Source organism: Dipodomys spectabilis, unplaced genomic scaffold (assembly GCF_019054845.1).
Source record: "Dipodomys spectabilis isolate Male_0828 unplaced genomic scaffold, ASM1905484v1 ptg000003l, whole genome shotgun sequence".
NCBI lineage: Eukaryota > Metazoa > Chordata > Mammalia > Rodentia > Heteromyidae > Dipodomys > Dipodomys spectabilis.
The window spans coordinates 234,864-248,174 of NW_024870680.1; the positions used below are offsets into that span (position 1 = coordinate 234,864).

The window sequence follows — 13,311 nt, forward strand, 5'->3', positions numbered from 1 at the left end:
GGAATGAAGAACCTCTATGATGAAAACTTTAAAAACCTGAAAAAGGAAATCAAAACAGAACTTAGAAAGTGGCAAATATTCCCATGCTCCTGGATTGGAAATATCAACATCGTGAAAATGGCCATACTTCCCAAGGTTATCTACAAATTCAATGCAATATCTATCAAAATTCCAACCTCATTCTTCAAGGAAATAGAAGAGGCAATCCAAAACTTCATATGGAACAATAAAAGACCCCGAATAGCAAAAACAATCCTTAACTGAAAGGGCAGTGCAGGAGGAATATCAACACCAAATTTCAAACTCTACTACAAAGCCATAGTAATCAAAACAGCTTGGTACTGGCACATGAACAGACTTCAGGACCAATGGAATAGAATTGAAAATCCAGAAGTGAACCCACAGACCTATAGCCATCTAATCTTTGATAAGGGAGCTAAAAAAATAGAATGGAAGAAAGACAGCCTCTTCAGTAAATGGTGCTGGCAAAATTGGTTAATTACTTGCAGAAAACTAAAGCTAGATCCTTATATATCACCCTGCACCAGAATCAACTCCAAATGGATCAAAGACCTCGGAGTCAAAGCAGACATTCTGAAAACATTACAGGATGGAATAGGGAATATACTAGGTCTCCTTGGCAAAGGCCAAAATTTTCTTAATAGAGACTCAGAAACACAACAAATGAAAGGAAGGTTGGACAAATGAGATTGTATGAAATTTCTGAGCTTCTGCATGGCAAAGGACATAGCTAGCAATATCAATAGAAAACACATGGATTGGGAGAAGATCTTCACTAGCCATACAACAGACAAGGGTCTCATATGTAAAATATACCTGGAACTCAAAAAATTAAATCCCCCAACAACAAATACTCAAAGAAACAACTGCCTAATAAATAAGTGGGCTAAAGATTTAAAGAGAAACTTCTCTGAAGAGGAACGAAGGATGGCCAATAGACACATGAAAAAATACTCAACCTCTCTAATCATAAAAGAAAGGAAAACTAAAACAACATTGAGATACCACCTCACCCCAGTTAGAATAGCTATAATCAAGAACTCTAATAACAACAGATGCTGGAGGGGATGTGGACAGAAGGGAACATTACTGCATTGTTGGTGGGAGTGTAAACTTGTTCAACTACTTTGGAAAGTAGTATGGAGGTTCCTCAAAAGACTCCACATAGAGCTCTCCCATGATCCAGCAATCCCACTTTTGGGCATTTACCCAAATGATCACAAACAAGACCATACTAAAGCTACCAGCACAACTATACTTATTGAAGAATTATTTACCATAGCTAAGATATGGAACCAACCCAGATGCCCCTCAGTAGATGAAAGGATCAAGAAAATGTGGCATATATACACAGTGGAAATCTATGCCTCCATCATAAAGAATGACATTGCCCCATTTGTTAGGAAATGGAAAGACTTGGAAAAAAATAATATATAAGTGAAGTAAGCCAGGCTCAAAGAAACTTAGGTGAGGAAAATGAAACCTAAGATATGTACTCAAATGTTGTTTTCTTTCATGTGATTGTTTCTAACACATTTATAAGATTATATCTTTGTTGATTTCTATGTCCTTCCCCACGGTTTAACCCCTGCTTTCACTGTATTTGATGTCCGTATAATTTGTGGAGGGGAAGGGAAAAAACAAATCGTTAAATATGGATACAGGTGGACCCATTGCCACAATGAGATGTACAAGTCATTATGTCAAAAATGAACTTTGTAACTTTGGTGGGGGAGGGAGAAGAATTGGGTGGGGAACAGGGGGAGGATGGGAAGGGATGGGAAGGGGAAATATAGGAGGAGGCTACAATGCTTGATAAGAAATGTACTCATTGTCTTGGCCATGTAATTGTAACCCCTCTGTAAAGTATTTTCACAACAAAAAAAAGAAAAAAAAAGAAACAAAAGTCCCATGGTTTCCATTATTTGCAATAACTAGTATATGTCTGAGTGAAACAGAAAAGATCAGATAAGTTGATGTTAGGGAAATGAATCCCAAGGTAAGTATTCAAATCGTTTTTTTATGCAATAGTTTCTAACATATTTATAAGATGGTTTCTATGTTGCTTTTATGTCACTCCCCACGGTATAGTCTCTGCTTTCATTGTATATATGTTGGTATAATTTGTGGAGGGGTATGAAAAAACAAATCATTCTAATAGGGATACAGGTGGATCCATTGCAACAATGAGATGTACAAGTCCTTATGTTGAAAAACGAATTTACATCTTTGATGGGGGAGGAGGATCTGGTGGGGCAGCTGTGGGAAGGTATGGGAAGGGATGGGAAGGGGAAACAAACAGGAGGCAACAATGCTTGATAAAAATTTTACCATGGTATAACTCTTCATTTCACATGGTATAACCCCTGCTTTCACTGAATTTGAGGTTGGTATAATTTGTGGAGGGGAAGGGAAAAAACAAATCGTTTAAATAGGGATACAGGTGGATCCCTTGCAACAATGAGATGTACAAGTCGTTATGTGGAAAAATGAACTTTACAACTTTGGTGTGGGGGAGAGGATGGGAAGGGATGGGAAAGGGAAACAAAGGAGGAGGCTACGATGCTTGATAAGAAGTGTACTCATTATCTTGCCCATGTAATTGTAACCCCTCTGTACAGTATTTTCACAATAAAAAATAATAAAAATAAAAAAAATTGTACTTGTTATCTTGTCCATGTAATTGGAACTCCTCTGTATGGTATCTTCACAATAATTAAAAACAAGGAATATTATTTTAAAATAAACTTTTTTCAGATCAGCACCAGAAATATCATTAGTTCCTGTAACACTCAATTCAACAGACAAGTTAAAATTATTTCTAATTAAAAAAATCAAAAACGCTATAGAAATAATTGAAGATGTTTCCAAACAACTCTTGAATACATTTTGACATCAAAGTCAGGCAAATCACTTGGAAGAATACCATGAGAACCCATGAATTTTTACAGTAAGACACTGATGTCTACTTTGTATTGTGAAAATATTTTGTATGCGACACAAAGGATGGAGTAGCATTTTTGAAATTTATGAACATTAACCAAACCGTTAAGACTTCAGAGAAGAATTTGTACTGCTTTCCACAACTTCAAAGAGATAGTGATACATGCTTGTCCTTCTGGCAATATTAAATGCAGTTTCTTCCAAGTTGTTCTTCAGACCTGGTTTGATATAATGGTTCATCAGAAGGAGATCCAGAGTATCTCTGCTATCTTTATTCCCAGCAGCAAGATGCAAGGGGATCAAGAGGCCTTTTGTTTGGGCATTGATATCTGCATCATGATGAAGTAAGAAAGAAGCCACTCTGGTGTTATTCCACTTACAAGCACTCTGCAGGGCCGCCCAGCCATCCACAGTTATTGTATGAATATCTGCTACTAGAGCCACCAACTCACCAATAATGTCTAAGTGTCTACTCTAAGCTTCCTGATGAAGAGGGGTATACTCATCATCATACCTAGTATTCACATGAGTGGGCTTTTCAGAAAGTAGTCTCTGCACTATAGTAAGCTGAGAAAGAAAGATACATATATACATATACACACACACACATACATATGAATGTATATAATTGAACTCCAAACAAAAAAGAAAATTAAACTGACCTGTGACTATTTTTTCTGGTCATGGGGCCTGAACTCTGGGCCTGAATGATGCCCCTCAGCTCTTCATCTCAAGGCTAGCACTCTACCACTTGAGCCACAGTACCACTTCCGGCTTTTTCTGCTTCTGCAGTGCTGAGGAATTGAACCCAGGGACTCAAGCATGCAAGGCAAGCAGTCTACCACTGAGCTACTTTCCTAGCCCGAGTTGGGGCTTTAGAGTCAAGTAAAAATAAACAAGCCAAACCCCCCAAATTGGTTACCAGATGGCTTTAAAATTAAAACAATTTATGACTTCTATATTTGGAGAAGAGGACAAGTAATTTCATAATGAACATGTGTTGGTTATTTTTGAATGTGATTATCTAATATCAACCCATATATTTATTTAAGGTTCAATTAGGGCCTATTTCCCAAAATTTTGTCCAAGGAGAAATAATCAGAGTATAACTATATTTAATCATTTCTTCTACAAAAAAGTGATTCATGTTTTATGAAAGGATTATTATACCAGTATACATGGCACTTCTCTTAACAGAAGAATAAAATAAGAACAAGAAAAGTCAGGGATTAAAGGACTCAATTCCTTTGAAATTCAACTTTATAAACATGTTTTAGGAAGTGGATTTTAGTTTGATCTATGACCCTCTAGTACATTGCAGTGCACATTCAAAAGGTCTACAAAATGTAAAATGCTTTTATTTTCCTTGTAGGGATATGTGAGGACTGGTATTTAGTGTTAACATCCTCCCTATCTTAAATGATACTTAACTAGAAGATAATAATTAGCTATAACTGGTTTGAAAGATAAAGGATTTAAAAATACATGATAAGACAACTGATTATGAGGTTTGTAATTAACCTTAAATAATATTAAGATACCCTAAAATGTGCTTTTTTTTGTACTTTGCTTCATTTGATTCTCATTAACCTGAATAAACGGGCAAATATTGTGATGGCAACTTCAAGGACAAGAAACTAGAGGTTTAAAAATTGTGTAAGCCGAGGGGGGACCAAGATGGCGACGGGGCAGTAGGGAAATGCCACAGCTCTCTCCAACCAAAACAAGAGTTCGAGTTCCAACGTTTAATCTCCCCAAGAGACCGACAACAACAAAAAGACGAACACGCAGAGAAAAACCAGAGGTGGAAAATAACAAAAAAAGAAAGAGAGGAAAAGAAGAAATTCAGAACAGAGAAGAGCGAAGACCCCTCCCCCAACCTTTACTGGCCACGCGGCAGTGCGCCAAGCCGCCGGCCAGCCGGCCTGGCGGGGGCTGCCGGAGACACAGAGACACATGGGGCTGCTTGCAGATCACCAGGTACCGGATTGCAGAACAGCGGATCACCAGGAACAGAGAAACCTACCAGCCGGGAGTCTCCACGAGGATCCCACCCCCACCCCTCACTCTCCACCGGAGCGGAGAGGCTCCATCCCGCCAAAGCCGCCCGGCACCAGCAGCGCGACAAAGGGACCTGTCGGCAGACCACCCGCCCAATCGCGATCGCAACTACCCGGCGGGGGGCCGCCCAACCCAGCCCGCAACCACCCCAACTGAACTCGGATTGCAACAACAACTGACGACCTACAGGGTGAGTACCCAACAGGGGACAGTGAATCCATCAAGGGAGACCAGAGCTGGAGGGAATCCCCAGACCCTGACCTAGACTCCCTACCCCAACACCCGGACCACAGGACCCACTAAAACTGGGAACTGTTCGAGAGCTCCACCAGCCGGTGGAGCACACTCTGCTGGCCAGGCCAGAGCAAGAGCCCCCCTGGAAGGGAGCTTAAATGCCCAAGCCAGGAACAGCGCCCCTGGATCAAGACTACCAACAGTAGAAGAAATTTGAACTGTGTCCTCCAGGCTGCATAACCTAGGTGGTATACACATTAGCACAGGCCTAACGAGAGCGCTCCAGGCTGGGGCCGGAACCAGGCCCGGGGACCGGCACCTGAACAAAGCAAAAAGGGTCAGAAGTGGGGCTGTGGCTCAAATGGTAGGATGCCAGCCTTGAGCTGAAGAGCTGAGGGACAGCACCCAAACCTAGAGTTCAAGCCCACAACCAGCCCAAAACAAACAAACAAAAACACATCAGGAGCCCATAGCAGACTCCAGTATTTGGGAGAGTGCATCCAGAGCATCTGATCTTCCCAAGAGCACCCGCAGGAGCAAACACAAGCAGTCTAGGCTGCTCAACCCTTCCAAAGGCGGGAATTGCTACAGCAGAGAGCCGAGAATCCTAAGTAAGTCAGAATAGCAGCTGGAAATAGGCTCCCAACAGAATCCAGATCAGGCACAGACTCTCTCTACCAATACAGAATCAGCAACCAAGCAAAGACAGACACACCAAAACAAGATTGAAGAGCAGTCTCCTGAACCCCCATGCGAAAATCACAGAGAAAAATCACAAGGTTTACCACTACCCAGGACAGCAAGCTCACCTCAAAAGCCAGCAGCCACACAGGGGAGAGCCCCAGTGGGAGCAAAGCAGGAATGGAAGACAAAAACTACATCCAAGGGTTGCTGGAGGCAATGACTCAAGAAATAAAGCGAGAAATGGATCAGAAATTGAAAGAGCACAAGGATGAACTATCAAAAGATATACAGGATATCAAACAAAATTTGGATGCAAAAATAGAAGCTCCACAAACCTCAGTAAGAAGTGAGATAAACGCCAAATTAGAGGTAATGCATACTGATCTCACCTCATTGAGAGGTGAGATCAGTACTCTGAGAACCAACATTGAATCCATAAAGGGATCCATTTCCACCATGCAAACCACAATAGAAGCCACGGTCAACAGAGTGAATGAAATGGAACGTAGAGTGTCAGATACAGAAGACAGAATACACCAACTGGACCAAAAAGTGACAGATATGGAAAAATCACTCAAATTAAACCAAAGGGAAATTCAAGAGCAAGCAGATAATGCTAAAAAATTTAACCTTCGCATAATCGGAGTGGACGAAGGTGAGGAATTCCAGAGCAAGGGAATGCAACACCTATTTAACAAGATAGTCAATGAAAATTTTCCCCACCTCAAAAACGACCATCTTAACTACATCACAAAAGCTTATCGAACACCCAACAAGCAAGATCCCAGGAAAAACACTTCTAGACACATTATAGCAAAAATGATGGATCTGAATAATAAGGAAACAATCCTGCATGCAGCAAAAATGAAGAAGGAGCTATACTACAACGGGAAAAAAATTAGAATCACTGCAGATCTCTCCACACAAACAATGAATGCAAGAAAAGCCTGGGAAAGCACCATACGAGCCCTGAGAGCCAATAACTGCCAACCCAGACTGATATACCCGGCAAAGCTAGCATTCACATTCGATGGAGAACTGAAAACTTTTAATAGCAAAGAAAAACTAAATGAATACATAAACATTAAGCCAGCATTACAAAGAATTCTAAGAGGGGGGACACAACCTGAAGAAAGCAACCAGGAACTGGGACCTGCCCCAAACAGGCATTACTCAAAGTCTAACTGAGCAAGCACAGGAGGAAAGGAAAGAAGAAAAACTTAGGAAAACGGAATGGCAGGGACAACAATGCATCTCCTTATACTTTCTCTTAATATAAATGGGCTGAATTCGCCAATTAAAAGAAAACGAACTGAGGACTGGATCAGAAAACAAGACCCATACATCTGTTGCCTTCAGGAGACCCACCTCTCAGCCAAACATACAAACTCAGAGTGAAGGGGTGGAAAAGGATCTACCAATCAAATTCCCCCAATAAGAAAGCAGGTGTAGCTATCCTGATATCTGACAAAATAAACTTTTCATTAAAATCAGTACAGAAAGACAAGGACAGACACTACATATTAATAAAGGGAACAATCCAAGAGGAGGATATAACCATCATCAACTTATATGCCCCAAATATCGGTGCAGCCAGATATGTTAAACAAATGCTCTCAAACTTACAGAATAAAATAGATCCCAATACGATAATACTAGGAGACTTTAACACGCCACTCTCACCAAAGGACAGGTCTACCAACCAGAGGATTGGCAAAGAAGCTACCGAATTAAGTGAGGCCATACTTCAAGCGGAATTAACTGACATCTACCAAGTATTTCACCCTAAAACAACACAGTACACATTCTTCTCAGCAGCTCATGGAACTTTCTCCAAAATAGACCATATCATAGTTCATGCAAGGAACTTAAGCAAATACAAAGGGATCGACATAATCCCCTGTATCCTATCTGACCACAGTGGAATCAAGCTAGCTCTCAATAACAAAGCATACCGCAGAAATTTCTCTAATACATGGAAATTGAACAGCACACTCCTTAACAAGGCCTGGGTAACAGAAGAGATCAGAGAAGAAATAAAGCATTTCCTACAACTCAATGAAAATGAAAACACCTCACAAAGAAACTTGTGGGACACAGCAAAAGCAGTCTTGAAGGGCAAATTTATTGCCCTCAGTGCCCACATCAAGAGAATGGAGACAGACCAAGTAAATAATCTCATGTTGCAACTAAAACAGCTAGAAAAACAAGAAAAAATGGGACCTAAAGCTACTAGACGAAGCCAGATAACCAAATTGAGAGCAGAGATTAACCAATTAGAAAATCAGAAAACCATAACCAAAATAAACCAAACAAAAAGCTGGTTCTTTGAAAAAATAAACAAAATTGATGGCCCGTTGGCAAGATTAATTAAAAAAAGAAGAGAGGAAACCCATATTTATAGGATTAGGGATGCCACGGGAAACATCACAACACGTACCCAAGATATCCAAACAATTCTAACAGACTACTTTCAAAAGCTATACTCTCTAAAGGAAGAAAATCTGGTGGAAATGGATGCATTTTTAGAGAAATACAAGTTACCCAAACTGAGCAAAGAAGAAGTTAACCAATTAAATAAGCCAATATCCTATAATGAGATACAGGAAGCTATCAAAAGTCTTCCAACAAAAAAAAGCCCAGGACCAGATGGATTCACAGCAGAATTCTATAAGACCTTTAAAGAAGAACTAATACCCATACTCCTCAAGCTCTTCAGAGAAACAGAGAAGGAGGGAGCTATCCCAAACTCATTCTACGAAGCCAATATCACACTCATCCCCAAACCAGGCAAAGACCCAACCAAAAAGGAGAATTACAGGCCAATCTCCTTGATGAACACAGATGCAAAGATCCTTAACAAGATTCTAGCTAACAGAATCCAGAAACACATAAAAAAATAATACACTATGATCAGGTAGGCTTCATCCCAGAGACACAGGGATGGTTTAACATACGTAAGTCAATAAATGTAATCCAGCATATCAACAGAGCCAAGGTCAAGAATCACATGATTATCGCCACAGATGCAGAAAAGGCCTTTGATAAAATTCAACATTCATTCATGCTAAAAGCTCTGGAGAAAATAGGAATAGAAGGAACATTTCTAAAATCAATAAAAGCCATTTATGACAGACCAATAGCCAATATTATACTTAATGGGGAAAAGCTACAACCAATCCTCCTAAAAACAGGAACAAGGCAAGGATGTCCACTGTCTCCACTCCTCTTCAACATAGTCCTAGAACCCTTAGCCAGGGCAATAAGGCAAGAAAAAGACATTAAAGGGATCCGCATAGGGAAAGAAGAAGTTAAACTATCCCTTTTTGCAGACGACATGATACTATACCTCCACGATCCCAAAAACTCCATCCCCAAACTTTTAGAAATCATAAGTCACTTTGGCAAAATAGCAGGATACAAAATAAACTCACAAAAATCAGTTGCCTTCCTATACACTGAGAATGCACAGGAAGAGAGGGAAATAAAGGGAGCAACCCCATTCACAATAACCTTCCAAAAAATAAAATATTTAGGAATTAACCTAACCAAAGATGTAAAAGAACTATTTAATGAGAACTATAAAAAGTTAAAGAAAGAAATTGCAGAAGACACTAGGAAATGGAAAGACCTCCCATGCTCCTGGATAGGCCAACTTAATATAGTAAAGATGGTGATACTTCCAAAACTAATATACAAATTCAATGCAATTCCTATTAAAATCCCAATGACATACATCACTGAAATACAGAAAACAGTCCAAAAATTTATATGGAACAACAAAAGACCTAGAATAGCCAAAACAATTCTAGGGGATAAAGACAATATGGGAGGGCTATCCATGCCGAACTTCAAACTCTACTACAGAGCTATAATCACAAAGACAGCATGGTACTGGCACAAAAACAGACCCGAAGACCAATGGAACAGAATAGAAGATCCAGATATAAATCCACAGGCCTACAGCCAGCTGATATTCGACAAAGGAGCCAAAGACATACAATGGAAGAAACACAGCCTCTTCAACCGCTGGTGCTGGGAAAACTGGGCAGCCACATGCAGAAAACTAAAAGTGGACCCCAGCCTATCACCATGCACCAACATCAACTCAAAATGGATTAAACACCTTAACATTAAACCTGAATCTCTGAAACTACTACAGGACAGAGTAGGAGAGACACTTGAACTAATAGGCACAGGAAGGAACTTCCTGAACAGAGTCCCAGGGTCACAACAAGTTGGAGAGAGACTCGACAAATGGGACTACCTTAAAATAAAAAGCTTCTGCACAGCTAAATCTATCGCAACTAAGCTAGAAAGACAACCAACTAATTGGGAAAAAATATTTACCAGCAATATATCAGACAAGGTGTTAACATCCTGTATATACAGGGAACTCAAGAAACTAATCCCTCCCAAACCTAACAAACCAATTACTAAATGGGCAAGGGAACTAAAGAGGGACTTCTCAAATGAAGAAATAAAAATGGCAAAGAAACACATGAGGAAATGTTCATCATCCCTGGTGGTGAAGGAAATGCAAATAAAGACAACCCTGAGATACCACCTTACCCCAGTCAGAATGTCCCACATCCACAAATCAGCCAACGACAAATGCTGGAGGGGATGTGGAGAAAAAGGAACCCTATTACACTGCTGGTGGGAATGTACACTTATACAACCACTTTGGAAAGCAGTCTGGAGGGTCCTTAGAAAGCTAAAGATTGACCTCCCTTACGACCCAGTCATACCACTTCTAGGCATCTACCCTGAACAACAGGAACCAATATACAAGGACACGTGCACCTCCATGTTTATTGCAGCACTGTTCGCAATAGCTAGGATATGGAAATAACCTAGGTGCTCCACCACAGATGAATGGATCCAAAAATTGTGGTATCTATACACAATGGAATATTATGCAGCCATTAGAAATGACAAAATAATGGCATTTGCAGGGAAATGGATGGAGCTAGAAGGAATCATGTTGAGCGAGGTAAGCCAAGAACGAAGAGACAAACGGTACATGGTCTCCCTGATAAGTGGATGCTAAATCCAAAAGGTTAGGTGGTACGACAAAACTAACAGGACTTAAGAAACAAAGAACTCCCGCTCATCTGGTTGAACCACTACTAAATATCCCCATGCTGCTGATCACAAATATGGTATATAACATGTGAACACTGTTATATATTACAGACTGTGGTAGACAATTTGCTCCAGGGAAGTTAGAATGAACTTGTGACTTTGAAATTATGTAATCATTTAATCACAATCAAAAAAAAAAAAAAAGAACCTCGGGGAAGGGAGGGAGGGAGGGGATGGTAGGGGGAAAACAATGGAGGGGGTAACAATGTTCAAGAGGAAGTATACTCATAACCTCACTCATGTAACTGTAACCCTCTGTATAGTAGCTTTACAATAAAAAAAAATTGTGTAAGCCTAAACACATGGTTCAAACGGGGGTTGGGGATGGGTTGGGGAAAAGATCTGCTAGCTATAAAACCGATGGCTCTCCTGCTATATAATTGTCTGTGCCTTCTTAAAGCAAAAAAAAAAAAAGTACTTATTTTCAGCAGCCCAAAGAAGCAATTTGCTTGGAACCATTTTTTTTTTTTTGCAATTGATACCACTCTTTGCTCTTTTCAGCTTGTTCCTCATCTTCAGAAATGCCTAACCAGAGATTTTGAGTACCAGTGGGAATGAGGGGTACATGTGTTTTTAACTGTTCAAGTTGGTTAAAGTGGTCAGAAAGTCCAGTGAATTTTCTGCATCTGTTTGTCCACGATGATTTATTTTCTCTTTTTCCATTTTTACTATTCAAATTAAAAAAACATTTTATAAGCTAAGGTAGACTTCTAGAGATGAATTACGTCTGCTTCATTTTTTAATCAAGATCAGAAAACACAAATTTCTTTTTTAGCAAAATGGTAATAGAGGCTTGATCTTCAGAGTATATAGCAATCTTGCACATACAGAGTATCTAAATTCTGGTGGTTTTGTCATGATAGTCATTAAATATTAAATATTGCAAATGATAGTGGAAAGTATGTATGATCCTTGTGATCCAGCTCTTTTTATGTTATTTTGAAACTATTATTGGTTTACATATGATGGTTTTATGTTAAGAGTGATGTTTGAGGGCAGGGAAGGTGGCTTAGTGGTAGAGTGATTGCCTTGCATGCATGAGGCACTGGGTTCGATTCCTCAGCATCACATAAGCAGAAAATCTGGAAGTGATGCTGTGGTCCACATGGTAGAGTGCCAACCTTGAGATGCAGAGCTGAGTTGCAGTGCCCAGGCCCAGAGTTCAGGCACCATGACCGAAAAAAAATCATGTGTGTGTGTGTGTGTGTGTGTGTGTGTGTGTGTGTGTGTGTGTGTATAGGAAAGAGCAGAACATTTGTGTGTTATTTTCCTAGTGTGGCTCTGATATACCACTGCATTCTTTGTGGTTTAGAGATCTGTGTTCACAGCTCTGCAGTCCAGCAGTATGGAATCAATGTCTTCTGGGCCACATTCCCTCAGGAGGTACAACGCAAGATGTGTTCTAGGTCTTCTCTCAGCTTCTGATCCTGTGAGAGCAGAGGAAATTCTCTACAGAGGATGATTCCTGTGTGCATTTTGGGACCCAATTTCCCTCTTTTTTGGGCACAGTAACAACAGGAACTGGAGTTGATCTACCAAGAGCTCATTTCCACATTCATAGGTACCAGGTGATGAGAACATCCATATATGAACTTTGGAAACACAACCCGTTACAATGTCCCTGCCTCTGTCAGCAGCCTCTATCTCCCTGTTGACCTTGTGGCTCCTCTAAGGCCCCATCTCCTTCTTTGCATCCAGCAGATCATTGTTTGCCCTGACTGCTGGCTTGAGCTGACACTGACGAGACTGCTCTGGGGTTCATGGCACTGAAGTTTGGAGCAGGCCCAGACAAAGGCCAATCTGTCTCAGGGCGCTGAGGCATTAGAACACTTCCTCGGGGCTTCAAGTTTTTCTGTGTCCTGGGCAGAAGGAAGTACTTGCAGCTACAGGCTAGGAGGAGGAAAGGAGCTCTGCGGGGGGGGGGGGGGGGGGGGGGGGCAGGAGTAGGGAAGGTGTGTGGGGTGGGAGCTGGCTGGGGGCGGGGCACCAGCAGTCCATGGTCCTGGGGTCTGGACTGCTGCAGTGTGGTTGGTGATGGTTGCAATCTGGGATGGTCCTGAGTCCTGCAGAGCCCCATAACCCCCAAGGTCTGCACCACCACCGACCTGCCCCCCTTAAAGGGCCCCAGCCCCAGGCACAGCTCCCTGGCCACTCCTGGCCCAGCTCCAGCTCCTCCCAGGCCTCTTCTGTCCAATCTCCTGCCTCCCTCAAAGGGCAGAG

General features: G+C 41.1%; 1 pseudogene; it reads right to left on the reverse strand.

The window, feature by feature from the left end:
* Window positions 1–3,069: 3,069 nt before the first annotated feature.
* Window positions 3,070–11,754, reverse strand: LOC122116861 (annotated as a pseudogene).
* Window positions 11,755–13,311: the final 1,557 nt, after the last annotated feature.